The following is a 15742-nucleotide window of genomic DNA, read 5'->3' on the forward strand; positions in this document are numbered from 1 at the left end:
GCTATAAAGCAATAACTGAAAAATCTTTAACAAACCGTCGATAATAACCTGCTAGACCACGGAAACTCTGTACCTCCATGACGGTTCGTGGTTGCTCCCAATTCTTAACGGCTGCTACCTTTTGAGGATCCACTAAAATACCTTGGGCGGATATAACATGTCCCAAAAATGCCACTTGATCTAACCAAAATTGGCATTTGCTAAACTTAGAATACGATTGGTGTTCCCTCAATCTCTTTAACACCAAAGTGAGATGTCAAACATACTCTGATTTAGACATAGAGTATACCAGAATATCGTCAATAAAGACAATGACAAACTTGTCTAAATATGGTTGGATACTTGATTCATTAAATCCATAAAAGCTGCAGGTGCATTAGTTGACCCGAATGGCATCACAAGAAACTCATAATGACCATATCGAGTCCTAAAAGCCGTTTTAGGAACATCCTCACTTTTGATCTTCAACTGGTAAAAACTAGACCTCAAATCAATCTTAGAAAATAAGCAGGCGCTTCGAAGCTGATCAAATAAATCATTTATACGCAGCAATGGATAACGATTTTTAATTGTTACCCGATTCAATTCCCTATAATCAATGCATAGCCTTAAAGTCCCGTCTTTTTTCCTCACAAATAACACTGGAGCTCCCCAGGGTGAAGTACTAGGCTGAATAAAACCTTTATCAACTAATTCCTGCAGTAGGAGCCATTCGATAAGGAGTCAAAGATATAGGATCCATACCTGGAAGCAAATCAATAGTGAATTCCACATCTCGGTCTGGCGGTAATCCAGTAAATCATTAGGGAATACTTCAGGAAAATGCCTGACTAGTTTCACATCCTCCACACTACTAGGAGCAACATCATTCAACACCACATGAGCTAAATATCCCTGACAACCTTTTGATAATAACCTTTTGCTCTCACAGCGGAAATAACGACATGCCTCACCCAACTATGCTCACCCACAAAAGTAACCACAGGTAATCCAGGACGATGGAAAGTAATTGTTTTTTTGTAGCAATCTATATTGGCACGATTATAATGCAACCAATCTGTGCCCAATATCACATCAAAATCAACAATATTTAACGGGATAAGGTTAGCTGGCATAACTATATCCTCCACCATCATTGGACATCTTGGATATATACAATCAACATAACATCTCTCCCCTCTAGGCATAGCAAACTCTAAATCATACCCTAGAGGTGTAGGATGAGGTTGCGTCACTTGAGAAAATGTATGAGAAATGACAGAATGTGTAGCACCATAATCAATTAATACTCTAGCAAAGTGACTAAGAATTTTTAACGTACCTATGATCAAGTCTGGATAATTCTACGCATCCTGCAGAGAGATATTGTTAACACGTCCCTGGGCTTATTGTCGTCCCCCACGACCTCTATTAGCTTGATTATTTCGCCCATGTACACCACTGCCCTAACTTGGCTGACCAGGTCGCCTCGAAGATCCTGCACCACTGGAAGCAATCTCTTATTGTTGGGGCTGTCCTCCCTGATACCACTGAGATCCACTAGCTGGAATAGGAGGATACGGCGTATAACCTCCTATTTACTGAGGATACCCACTCTGATTATAAGGATCTTGGGAATACGGATACTGCCTTGAAGCATAAAGAACGGCGTCACCCTGATAATGGTAAGCACCACTACGACCCATTTGACCATAACTACCAGACCTTGGAACTTGCTGGATCGGCGCTGGTGGTGGTAAGGAAGGCTGCTAAGGCCTCTGCTGATTCTGAGGACAATTTATAGCTCTATGTCCCATCTGCCCACAAGTAAAACATATTGCTGCCTTACCTACACTCTCCAAAATGTCTATTGTTACATCTGCGGCACAACAGAGCCCTTCCTTACTAGCATCTCTCAGTCTTTGGAATCTAGGACCCCCAGAAAATCTACCACCTCTTCCCTGACCAGTGGCACTAAAACCCTCACTCGAAGAACTGGAACTAGCTTCACTTCGCTTAAAGCTCAAAGTATTGCGAGGTCCTTGAGATGATTGACCTTTACCTTTATCATCTTTCTTTTGATTGCCGTCATTTTCTTCTTCCTCACTCTCACAAGGCATATTTTCTTAATCCTCAATCCTCAACAAAATCTCATAGAACTCCTGGTAAGAAGCACAAGGAGTAGTGGTTGCCATAAAACGCCACTTATTCTTAGTACCTAATCTGAAATGACGGAGCATCTCAACCGAATTAGCAGCGACATCCGGATGATAACAAGACAAGTCAGTGAATCTCCTATAATACTCATTCGCTATCATCTTCCTCTGTCTCAATTGAGTAAATTCTTGCTTCTTGCAATCAATATACTCAGGGGAAAAAACCTTTTCTGAAACAACTGTTTAAACATTTCCCAGTCAGCAATTTCCTCTGGGGTCAAATTATAAGCCTTATGTTCCCACCAGGATGCTGGTTCTTGACCTAAGAACCATGTAGTTGTCTCAACCCACCTTTCAAAAGGAAGATTCCTTTGGCTTTGCATCATTTGGAAAGTCTTTTCAAGATGCTCGAGCCACCGCTCTGGCCCTTCATGTCCTTCATGACCCCAAACTTATCCAACTTTAAGTTATACATAGTCTCTAAGGGAGTCTTCTGAGGAGGGCAAAGCGAAGACTGAATAGCATGAGCTATGGCTTCCCCCAACTTAGCTACATTGGGGAAACTAGGTTCAGCTGAACTATGTGGCTCTCTACGAGGCGGTATAGTTCTGATAGAAGACACCAAAATAATTAGAATATTCACCAAATATGCAGGACTGCCAAACCTAGGCTTTAATACCAAACTAACATACCCAGACTGAAATCAAGGCATGCTAGCCGTCACGTGAAGGTGACGTAGCCATGTGCACGGTGTGGAAGCAATAATAATATAAGAAATGCGAATAATTAAAAACCAAACTAACTAAAGCACAAGATAAGTTAAGGTGCAAGATGAAATAAGTGTGAATTCATAATAAGAGCATAAGTAGCCTAAGTGTAGTCCAGCAGGACGAATACTAATTATACAACACCAAAGGTAATCCTACAATGGTGATAATTTGTCAGAGTTGTCGTGGATTCCTCGCAAGCCACTAAAAGCACTCCTAACTAGAACATGGAAGGGCGCAAAACAAAAAGTGTGAGTGGGCAAAAACAAAGCTTTTCAAAACCATTTCATTTATCAAAGATTGTATAATTTCCCAGAAAATAGAATACATATATATACCACAACCATGCTTAGAATAGCAAAATTCATAAATATGCCACGAATATCTCAGCAATAAAATATGTAAGTCAGGTGATATAAATCAATGCAAATGATCTATCAGCCAGAGTCACCTAACGTGACCTGTACGGCTCAAATCCACATCTCAACAAATATACCTGCACATGAGTCGAAACTACCTAAAGTGGTTTGTACGACAAGACTGGGTGTAAATAAATACGCTTCAGTGTTACAATCACGTGAAGACGGTGCGAATAATCGCAGGTCACCTATGAGTCGGAACCACCTATAGTGGTCTGTACGATAGGATTGTGCACCTAACTTGGATCCAAGGTGAGCGTATGGTGCGGGAGGTGAACATCACATAAAGGACTGTGCCCTAACTGTGGGCGGGAGCACTAACACCGGGGTGCAGGTTTATGAGCTTTCAACACATCTCACATAATCATCAATTCACATAAAATCTACAACTCACCTGGTACTTACCTGAGCGTCCACCGTGTCAAATCACAATATGCACATATCATACAAATTTATAGTCTAAGCATAAATCAATAGGCATGGCATTTCAATTATAATTTCAGTTAAATCAATTTTCTGGGAAAAATCTCAAGTATGTAGGTATATACGGAAAACCAAAAGCCCACTCACTGGTATATGGAAGGGTTGTAGCCCCCAAGCCTCGATTGACTGCGCTCGCCCTGAGGATATGTCTCACCTATATGCGAAATAAGTTTATAAACGTTAATTTAAAGCATATAAACGAAACTAGCTAATAAATTCTCATACAATGCTCAAATGGGGTGTTTGAATATACCACTATGATCTACATAACCTTAGGAACATCCCCATAATTTTATAAAAATTTTCCGATCACCCACGTGCCGGCCAAGGCACGACCAGACACTCCCCCACACGCGACCACGTGCGTGGCACGCCTAATGGAAAAGTTAACGCCGTAAGGAATATTCTGTTAAAACTAAAGTGATGCCGTTAGCTGCCGTTAGGAATATTTCATCAACTTTGACGGAATATTCTCTTTTCTTCTCCTGTGAACCATCGACCGCCATCGCCGTCATTGGAAACTGGAAAAATATTCAAAGCTTCATATCTCACTCGATTTTCAACCAACATTCATGAAATTTTCACCAAAATGAAGCTTAGGATGAGAAGAACACATTCTTACAAATTTCAAGCCCTAAAATCCCTGGAAACTCGCCGGAGAACCCTTGATAATCCGACCAAAATTTCAAACTCGCCAACTTGACTTCCCGACGTCCAAAACACCTCGTTTTTCTTCTTCGAGCTTCGTGAGAGTGTTCTAAAGCTTCCTATAAGCTTAGAATCTTCCAAAAACTTCACATTTACGTGCGCATGAACAATACCTCAAATCGGAGGTTATGGTTCTCGAGTTTTCCGACAGCTTCACGTCCTAAAAATAGTATAGATGAGATCGTATGGTTACAAGGAATATGAATATGACATCAAAAACCTGGATCCGTGAAGAAAAATGGCTGATTTAGGTGATGTCCATATGACTTGTATGGAAATGCAGAAAAATCCGAAAGGGAGGAGAGAGAGAGTTAACGGGAGTGAAAGAGAGGGTGTGAGTGTGTGGTCCAAATTTGGGCATCCAATCACAACAAACAAAACCACACAACAACACAAAACGTCCAAGGGCAATTTCATCTTTTCACACCTGCGACAAAAATAATTCGGGACGGGTTGTCACATCCTATGTTAATAAGTTGGGTGAAGTGCTGATTTAATCACTGAACTATCACCTTAGTGAAAATTAGGTCCCTTAATTATTTTTTCGGTAAAATAAGTCTCTACATCATTAAAAATTGCTAATTTCATCCCTATTATTATTTTCAAAGCTCTTTTATCCAATTTTTCGTCAACTTAAGTCACTTGACACACTTTAGAGTATAATATTGTCATTTTTTGCGTATAAGCCTTTAACATTTCATATAAGTTGCGAATCTAATGTCTAATTTATCCTCCAAACACTTCTTTTTATGAAAAATTACCAATCTACCCTCCAATCTGTATCACCTGCATGTTCTAAAAGACGCTAGGTGCTAGTCGAGCGGTGGGCTAGGGCCTAACGCCTAGGCTGAGTCTAGGCAGACTAGGACGTTTAAGGTAATTTATTATATATAAAATAAATAAGTGCACACTTATAATTAGAAAATAATATATTTCGTATAAGAGTGAGGTTATAACATTATACTAAAAACCATATATAACTCATCTAAGAAATATAGAACTAAAAAGAATATATGTTACATGTGACATCCCACATCGCCTAGGGGAGTGATCCTTAAATGTATATTCTTATCCCTACCTAGCACGAGGCCTTTTGGGAGCTCACTGGCTTCGGGTTCCATTGGAACTCCGAAGTTAAGCGAGTAGTGCGCGAGAGCACTCCCATGATGGGTGACCCACTGGGAAGTTGCTCGTGAGTTCCCAAAAACAAAACCGTGAGGGAATGGTAAGCCCAAAGTGGACAATATCGTGCTATGGTGGTGGAGCGGGCCCGGGAAGTGATTCGTCCCGGGCCGAGATGTGACAAATTGGTATCAGAGCTTAACCCTGGTCGCGTGTGTGCCGACAAAGACGTCGGGCCCCTAAGGGGGGTGGATTGTGACATCCCACATCGCCCAGGGGAGTGATCCTAAAATGTATATTCTCATCCCTACCTAGTACGAGGCCTTTTGGGATCTCACTGGCTTCGGGTTCCGTTGGAACTCCGAAGTTAAGCGAGTAGCGCGCGAGAGCACTCCCATGATGGGTGACCCACTGGGAAGTTGCTTGTGAGTTCCCAAAAACAAAACCGTGAGGGAATGGTAAGCCCAAAGCAGACAATATCGTGCTACGGTGGTGGAGCGGGCCTAGTAAGTGATCCGCCCCGGGTCAGGATGTGACAAATTGGTATTAGAGTCTAACCCTGGTCGCGTACGTGCCGGCGAGGACGTCGGGCCCCTAAGGGGGGGTGGATTGTAACATCCCACATCGCCCAGGGGAGTGATCCTTAAATGTATATTCTCATCCCTACCTAGCACGAGGCCTTTTGGGAGCTCATTGGCTTCGGGTTCCATCGGAACTCCGAAGTTAAGCGAGTAGCAGGCGAGAGCACTCCCATGATGGGTGACCCACTGGGAAGTTGCTCGTGAGTTCCCAAAAATAAAACCGTGAGGAAATGGTAAGCCTAAAACGGACAATATCGTGCTACGGTGGTGGAGCGGGCCCGGGAAGTAAATATTATGACATTACATATATTTAATTACAAAATATAGTACGTACTAAATATTATGAGTTTTTGAATAATTTTTATTAACAGTTCTGTTTTATGTGGATTTTGTGGTATTAGGATTATAGGAATAATTTTATTTTTTAATTTTTTCTTGTAATTATAAAATAATAGGATTCTAGGAATTAAGGAATGCCACATAAACACCAAACAGGCTTATCGTTTGGTGTTTTTCCCCAAACATGCTTCACTTTACTAACTACCCAAACGACGTCGTCTCTTAGAAAAAAAATGAAGGAGTTCAGAGGCTTCTTCTTCCTCGCGAAGGTCTGTAACTCAGCCTGTTAATAGCGGTTTAGCTTTGATTTTTCTATTGTTGCAAAATTTAAACTAACTAAAATTAGTCCAACTTAGTTCCAAATGTTATGCTCGCAAGCGTACCAATCATTCGATAGTATAGAAAGCAAGCACTTAATATTGTCCCACAAAAATTAATCTAATTCTAAACAACTAACTTAAATCCAATTGCAACGTAGTGAAATTTAATAAAGATTAATAAACAATGATGGTTTTGAGAGTTGATACTAAAAGTAAAACAAAACAAATGAAAACAAGAACGTGTGATCACAATGTAAAAAGTGGTAGCCAAGAAAACAAGTTGTAATTCAATCGAGTAAAACACTAGAGCGTCTAACTCACCATAACCAATCCTACTTATTTCCTACAACAAATTATTAACAAGTACTCAATCTCATTGATAGTCAAATTTTCCTCATTCATGTAAAATCTATGGCATCTAAACTATTACGTATATTCTACTATGCAACCATCCATGGCATCTGGATTAGTTTAACATAGTGAAACTCATTACGATCAATGGAAATTTATATAAAGACTACACAAATCCTAGAGTATGGCATCTACTACTAGCTAATTTATGGTATCTATTTGCAAGAAGCTATCACTCAAGTTGAAAACATGGCATCTACACAACTTGCATCACATTTACTAAGTAAAAGTCAAGATGGTAGCTAATCACCAAGACTAAAACCAAGCATATAAGCACAGCAAACGATACTCAATGAAAATTGAAAACTTGAAAATAATTCAATTCAGAATTTAAGCATTCATAGTCATGGCTACATCGTAACCCTAGCTAAGGAAAATTAGTTCAGAAACATAATCGAAAATATTATTGAATTCATAAAATTAAAAGAAAACTAAGTTTTTTATTTTTTATTTTTTTTATTTCCTATTGGAAACAATTGAAAATACCGTAAGTGAATTCAAGGTTGATTATCTTTACTGCAGTTGAGGAAGATTAGACTTGTAGTTATTGGTATTGGAAAACAATATTATACTAGTTTTACTTTTGCATACATTTTTTTTAGTATTTTTTTTAGTTTTGCAGGAGGTGGAATGTAATATGGTGGTATGGGGATTGGAAGAGGTGCAGCAGGTGCTTGAACTTCACCTACCTCTTTAATCCTTAACATTTTTGGCCTTCCAGGTTACTTCTTGTACAGAGGGGACTAATTGCAAGCAAACCATTCTTCTTCCATTGATCCATGGATGGAACTGGATGAACAATGGGATCATATGATTTCAAGTAAGTCTCCTGCTTATAGCAATCATGGCATAGTAATACACATTTTCATCCATGTAAAAAATGCAGGAAATAATGTGAGCTCATGGGATTCGAGGTCCAACTTGATGTTTCCAATGCCTAGCTGCATTCTTCTAATAGTCATCCTTAGCATGACATACACCATAAATCCAAAATAAACTATGCTTTAAACCATGGAATAAATTATGCTCCAATTTTTTGGAGGCCTTCTCTGAACCCATTCCCAAGCTTTTTTATTTTGTTATTTCATCTTTTCCAAAATAAGCTCTACTTCAAACCGTGAAATACTAGTGGATGTAGCTAAGGCTCACAGTGTATTCTTTAATGCAAGTCCCGAGTGTGTGATGCCTTAAAGTTGTTGTATAGATATCTCCAACACATTATATGCTCAGTTGTTGGAAAGACACTCTGAATGGCAGAAATTCGTCCTTTATGTGTGTCACTGAATGGCCTGAAGGTTGATTAGTGTCGTCACCGAAGAGAAATATGATGGATGTGTTTGTTTTCCTATTGAGAAAGTTCAATTTTATTCTTCTTTGTGTTGTACAAAATGCTTATCTATGTTGTGTGTAAATTGTTGAAGAATTGAAATTTTCTACTCTAAAATTATGTACCTTAATGTTGCTTTTTGACTAGGTATTGCTATTGCATTAGTCTTGCAATTCCTAAAGACTAGCTCATCTTTTGTGAAACTTGAACCTATAGGTTAAGTCCTCCTACCTCTGTCATTCTAGTATACATACTCTCTTCATATGTTTTATTGATTATTCATCCTCAATTGAATATGTTTTCACTATCTTTCTACCTCTGTCATTGTAGTATACATACTCTCTCCATATGGTTTATTGATCATTCATCCTCAATTGAATATGTTTTCACTATCTTTCTTCCACTTATCCATCACTTGATGCATGAGATGTTTCAAAACCAATTGGACAGCTATTTGACTAACTTTTCTTTTGTATGTCATGCACGACTTGTGCAAAAGAAGAATGGAGAGTTGAGAGCTCAATGGGTTTGCAAAAGGAGAATGAAGATGTTATCCGTAATTGAAGGTTTTTTAGCTGCAAGTCAGGAGTAGACAAAATGCACAAGGTAGACTTTTTGGTTAGCACCGCAATATATCTAGAGGTGTCCAATTGCTGTTAAGTTGAGATGAGACACCATAAAGGTATTCGACTTGTTAGCGTCTAGGATGTTTATGTTATTTTTGAGACTTCACTTGGTGTATGTATTCAACTTATAAGATTAAATTCTTGACTAGTGAAAATGTGATTAACTGAAGTATTACATTACATTTTGTTATGAATTCTAATTCCAAATTATAAACAAGGATTATGTGGTAGTTGGTTCATCACATACTAGAAGCAAATAGGTATTGGATTTTGACATATGTGATGTACGCTACACCACATATCAAAGGAATAAGTGACGATTTCAGCGTCACTCACATATATGATATGTGACGAATTTATAGGTCACTGAATTTAGTGTTTTGTGATGCTTACTTCGTCACATATCTCCTTGAACCCGGTACTTTAATCAATTATAGGTGGCGAAGGCAGCGTTACATATACATAAAATAAGTGACAAGTGTGAAATTCATCACATATACTTTCGATGACACCTCATAGGTGACGCTGGTAGTGACGCTGGTAGTGACGCTGGAAATTCGTCACATATTATCAAATGTGATGCATTTTCACTTTATGTGACGAACTTTTGTCGTCACATAAGCCATGTTTTCTTGTAGTGAAAAGCTTGAGAACTTCATGAACAACTTCCTTCATAAGCGGGTTGAGTCTCCTTTAAGCCTCAATGGTAGGCTTTCTGTTTTCTTCAAGCAAAATTCTATGCATGCAAACTGTTGGGCTGATTCCTTTTATATCAGCTATAGTCCATCCCAGCACCATTTTATACTTTCTGAGTACCCGAAGTAATTTTTCCTCTCCAATTTGACTTAAACTTGCAGCAATTATGACAGGTAGGGTCTCGACAACCCCTAAATAAGCGTACTTCAGATTTTCTGGCAATTGCTTCAACTCTAACTTGGGTGGAACTTCAATAGATGGTTGAATTTTCTTCGAAGCTAGTCCCAAAGCCTAAAAAAACTATCTCCAATGCTGATTGTGTATAGGGGCAGAATGCAAAATTGCTAAAATAGCAACTACATCTTCGTTCGTTCCACCGTTCAATTCAAAATGCACCAAGCATACCTTCAAAGGATTATCCGGATGTTGCTCTATGGATGTTGCTCTATATATTTCATATTCACTAGCTCTTCCAATGCTTCGACTCGAAAGCATCTTTCAAAATCACTTGGATATTTCATAGCCTCAAAGACCTTGAACACCACTTCCTTGCCTTGAACTCTCAAAGTGAGAAGACCGTTTTGGACGTCGATAAGAGTTCCAGCGGTAGCCATAAATGGACGACCCAAAATGATTGGAATTTCTCGATCTTCCTCCATGTTAAGTACTAAGAAATCAGCTGGTAGAATGAATTGATCAACTTGAACGAGAACATCTGGATATGTAACCGAACAATCAGCGAGTTGTAATGATATTGAAGTTGACTTCATTTCACCAAGACCAAGCTGTTTAAAAATAGTAAATGGCATCAAATTAACACTGGCTCCTAAATCAAACAAAACTTTTTTAAAAGGAAAATTTACCAATTGTACAAGGAATAGTAAAACTCGCTGGATCGTTTAACTTCAGGGGCAACTTTTGTTGCAAAACAGCACTACACTCTTTTGACAACATCACTTTTTCGTGTTCCACAAACCTCTTCTTCTTGGTGAATACGTCCTTCAAGAATTTTGCATAACTCAGAATTTGTTTCACTGCATCAAGTAAAGGAATGTTAATATGTACCTTTTTAAATAAATCTAAAATTTCATATAAGTTCTTGTCTTTCTAAGCCATTTGCAAACACTAAGGATATGGAACTGGTGGCGAATAAACCTTTTCTTGTGCTAGCTTCTCATTTGCCAATGTGAGTGAATCATTCTCAAGTTCTTCAGGCTTCTTTTCTTTCTTTGCACCCTCAGTTTCTACGGTCTTGCAACTCCTTAATATGATAGCCTTAATGTGCTCTTGGTTCTTCGAATTCACTTCCAACTGGCTTGGAAATTTCTCGATCTCTCTTTCATTCAATGCACTAGCAATCTGACCAACTTGAACTTCCAGCTTGCCAATGGAAGCTTGCTGATTTTGGAGTGTTGTCTAAGTTGCTTGAATGAAGTTATTTGTGTTTATAGCAAGTTGAGTTATCAAGTCTTTCACTGGTGTCTTCTTTTCTTGTGGCTAGAAATTCATAGGAGGCGGCTTAGCTAGAGGATTCATAACATTCATATTGTTATTCCATTGAAGATTTGGATGAAAACGCTAACCTGAATTGTAAGTGTTCGAATATGGGTTATTCTGCTGATGAGACAAATTGTTCACTTGATTTGCTTGCTCTTGTATATACTTTGGAAATGAACCAATGTTCGGGCACTCAATACTTGCATGTATACCTGCACATATGTCACAAACCACATCAAAAGACTTCACAGATTTAACGGTCATCAAATTATCAAACTTTTTGTTTAAGTTAGAAATCTGTGTAGCCATGGTGTCAATGGATGGTCCTCTTTCCACTCCCCACTATTGAGAATGAGTAGTTAATGTCTTGAAGAGTGCAGATGCCTTGGCAACTGTCTTTGTCATTAGAGCTCCTCCACTAGCGGCATTAATCATTCTTTTGTTTTCGGGAGTCAATCCTTCATAAAATGATTGTAGCTGCAACCATTCTGGTAAGCCATGATGCACTTCATCAATAATTCTCGGAACCTTTCCCAACTGTCATAAAAAGCTTCATAATCAAATTGGGCAAAAGTCATGATTTCATTCCACAACTTAGAAGTCTTCGAAGGAGGAAAGAATCTTTGAAGGAATTGATTTGCCAACTCATCCCAAGTTGTTATAGAATTTAGCAGGCAGAGAGTTAAACCAAGACTTTCCCTTGTTCTTGAGTGAAAAAGGAAACAACTGCAATCTGATAGCATCGTTAGTTGCCTCATGGATCTTCAAAGTTTCACATATCTCGACAAAGTCACTAATATGGAAATTTGGATCTTCAGTAGTAAGACCATAAAATGATGGCAACATCTGGATGAACGACGGCTTCAACTTAAATTGATTAGTCGTAATTTCTAGGCGCACAATACAAGACAATGTGGCTCCAACAGTAGCAGCCGAATAATCCATAAGGGCACGATTTTCATTTGGGTCTTGAAGTGCCATTCTTTCAATTGGTTCTTGCTTCTTTTGCTTCCTTAGTAGGTGTCGAAACATTCAATCAATTTCGGGATTGTATGGCACAACCTCAAGACTTCGAGAACGACAACCATGCATGAACTTTCACAAGAACACCTGAAAACGAAAGAAAACAAAAATTAAAATAAAACAAAAACACGTAGTAATCAAAATAAGAAAGAGATAGAAATAAATTTCAATCTTGGGTTACAGCGCCAAAAACTTGTTGTGAAATTTAAACTAACCGAAATTAGTCTAACTTAGTTCCAAATTCTATACTCACGAGCTTACGAATCGTTCGATAGTTAGAAAGCAAGCACTTAATATCGTCCCACAAAAATTAATCTAATTCTAAACAACTAACTTAAATCCAATTGCAACATAGTGAAATTTAACAAAGATTAATAAATAATGATGGTTTTGAGAGTTGATACTAAAAGTAAAACAAAACAAATGAAAACAAGAACGTGTGATCACAATGTAAAAAGTGGCAGCCAAGAAAACAAGTTGTAATTCAATCGAGTAAAACACTAGAGCGTCCGACTCACCATAACCAATCCTAGTTATTTCCTGCAACGAATTATTAACAAGTACTCAATCTCATTGATAGTAAAATTTCCCTAAATCATGTAATATCTATGGCATCTAGACTATTACGTATATTCCACTATGCAACCATCCATGGCATCTGGATTAGTTTAACATAGTGAAACTCATTACGATCAGTGGAAATTTATATAAAAACTACATAAATCCTAGAGTATGGCATCTGCTACTAGGTAATTTATGGTATCTATTTGCAAGAAGCTATCACTCCAGTTGAAAACATGGCATCTGCACAACTTGCATCACATTTACTAAGTAAAAGTCAAGATATTAGCTAATCACCAAGACTAAAACAAGCATATAAGCACAACAAATGATACTCAATGAAAATTGAAAACTTGAAAATAATTCAATTCAGAATTTAAGCATTCATAGTCATGGCTACATTGTAGCCCTAGCTGAGGAAAATTAGATCCAAAACATAATAAAAAATATTATTGAATTCATAAAATTAAAAGAAAACTAAGGTTTGAAAAAATCTCTTTCTTTTCCACTGCCTTCTTTCATCTGTCTCTGCTTCCAGAAAATTGATCAGTTTTCTTTCGTTTTGTTTTTGCTCTTCTGTTTTCATTTCCCTTTTTAGTAACCAACGACGGCTTAAAAGCCCATTTATTGAAAACATTAGAAGATAAGAAACGAAAGAAACCTTTTAACTCCTTGCCAGACACTTCGTGCGTTTAGACACCCTTATCAAAGCTTGAAAGAATGGAATGCCTAAATCACACTTATGCTAATCTACTTGCTGCAACGAGGCCTCCATATTGTCCTTTTCTACCCTACTAGATTCCAGCTAGAAATTTCATCTCTAAAGTGATATATCAACCAAATTTGAAAGTACCCAAATATCCATTGCAATTGATGAAAATTAAGATAAAAATGTCTAATTCATGCTTCCAACGCAAACCAACAAATTGGAGAGTGGAATAGAAATATGGATTTTAATCCTTCTTCAATTTTGATAAGCTGTGCGCCTGCTTGCTCCTGGAAATTGGAGGAGAGAAGCAATCCTTTCTTTTATGTCGATGCAAATATAAGGATAAGGGCATCCTTTGTTTTGTTGAAGCGGTCACGTGATGGTCATCCCTTAGTGTGCAATAGGCAACCTGCATAAAAATTAATATAGGAAATGAGTTTACACGGGAACCCAACTAGGATCAAGTCAAAGTTGACAAACAAATGGTAAATACAAATAGTTGTCTAAACACCATTTTCCCAAACATGATTAGACACCACCAGACTAATATGAAAACCACAGAAAAATAGCATAATTTTCCATATCATTAATCTAATCTTAAAAACAACAAAACATGTCATTTCTTTCATTTAAGTCCAAAATTGCATCTAAGAAATTGTAGTTTTCGGAGTACAATAAGTGATAAAATATGTGCTCAACATCTACTTTTGGTTGATTTTGACTTTCATTAAGCTTGAAATCCGACCCTATTAGTCGATATCTAAACCACTGGTGTACATCATTTCGAGAGTTACAGTAAGCAAAGCAAGCCGTTGCAGGTTGTTCGATGGCAAGTTGATGCTTCTGCTAAATGTCTATGCCGTTCACACTGCCTAAACTGCCGCCTAGAGCCACCCATAGTCGCCTAAAGCGCCTAGCAACTACCTAAATCCTCCTCAATTTTCTGAATGTTTTGGCCTAAATCGGATCAGAACAGCACAGCCGAGCGCCTAGGTCAATTTTTAGAAAACTGATCACATGCAAGTAACGTGACTTAAATTGACGGAAAATTGAATATAGTAGCTTTGAATCTAATAGTAGGGATGTAATTGGCAGATTTTTATGATTCAAGGATTGATTTTTCTGAAAAAAAAAATAGTTTATGGACCTAATTTTCACTCAAATGATAATTCAGGGACTAAATTGGCACTTCACCATAATAAATAGGCTGGATATTGGGGTAAGATTTGTTCACCTTCATCTTTTCCCTCATCACTATGTCTTGTCATTGTCTAAAATTTGTCGTTTCAATTTAAGTTTGCAATGAATTTCAACTTTGGATCCTCTTCACATTCCAACTAGGCGTCTTCATCCAATTATGAATTGTGAGAAATGTTGTAGAAATGGCTTAGGTATTTATAGGAAAAAAATTAGAATTTTTTTTTAATTTTGTCTTTAAAAAAAAAATCCAACGGCTAATGACGTCATGTTATCATTGATGTGCCGGCTGGGCCCAACTGAACGAGCTGGCTGGCTGGCTATGCTTGCCCAACCCGCTAGCCATATGGCTAGATTTTGGCAGGTGGGTCCCCAGGCTTTTTGGCCCAGACCTCCATTAGAGATGCGTTTTGTGTCAAAAAAGGCTATCCTTTAGCTTATGGCCTTATGGCTGGCTCGGTTGGAGATGGTCTTAGTGCGCTAAGGTCATCTCCAACCGAAAGGGTTATGTTTAGCCCTTGTTCAGATTATAGCCTTGCAAGAAATTATTTTTAAATGAACAGTGTGGGCCATATTTATGTACCATCTCCAACCGAATGGGGCTATTTTTTAGCCCCCTTAATAATTTATTATTTTAAGTTTGTTCTTTAATTTTATTAGTTAATTGACTTAAATTACCATATTAAAATAAAGTTTTCGGACATATTTTGAGAGCCACTTGAAGATGTGGCCATTTGAAAATTATTAAAAAAAAAATTAAAGGAAAGATTGTTGGAAGAGGTAAGAGAGAGATCTGTATGAAAAAAGTGTATGAGATGAAT

The 15742-nt window shown here is 37.9% G+C and overlaps 1 long non-coding RNA gene and 1 pseudogene across 1 annotated transcript; one reads left to right on the forward strand and one right to left on the reverse strand.

The window, feature by feature from the left end:
• Positions 1-324: 324 nt before the first annotated feature.
• On the reverse strand, positions 325-4310 carry LOC148691786 (uncharacterized; annotated as a pseudogene).
• Positions 4311-7990: 3680 nt separating this feature from the next.
• LOC148691787 (uncharacterized) lies at positions 7991-9407 on the forward strand. The gene is made up of 2 exons (XR_015955353.1): positions 7991-8105; positions 9115-9407. It is a non-coding gene; the product is annotated as an uncharacterized LOC148691787 (long non-coding RNA).
• The last annotated feature ends 6335 nt before the right edge of the window (positions 9408-15742 follow it).

This window comes from Pyrus communis, chromosome 13 (assembly GCF_041283825.1).
Source record: "Pyrus communis isolate YQ-2024b chromosome 13, ASM4128382v1, whole genome shotgun sequence".
Taxonomy (NCBI): domain Eukaryota; kingdom Viridiplantae; phylum Streptophyta; class Magnoliopsida; order Rosales; family Rosaceae; genus Pyrus; species Pyrus communis.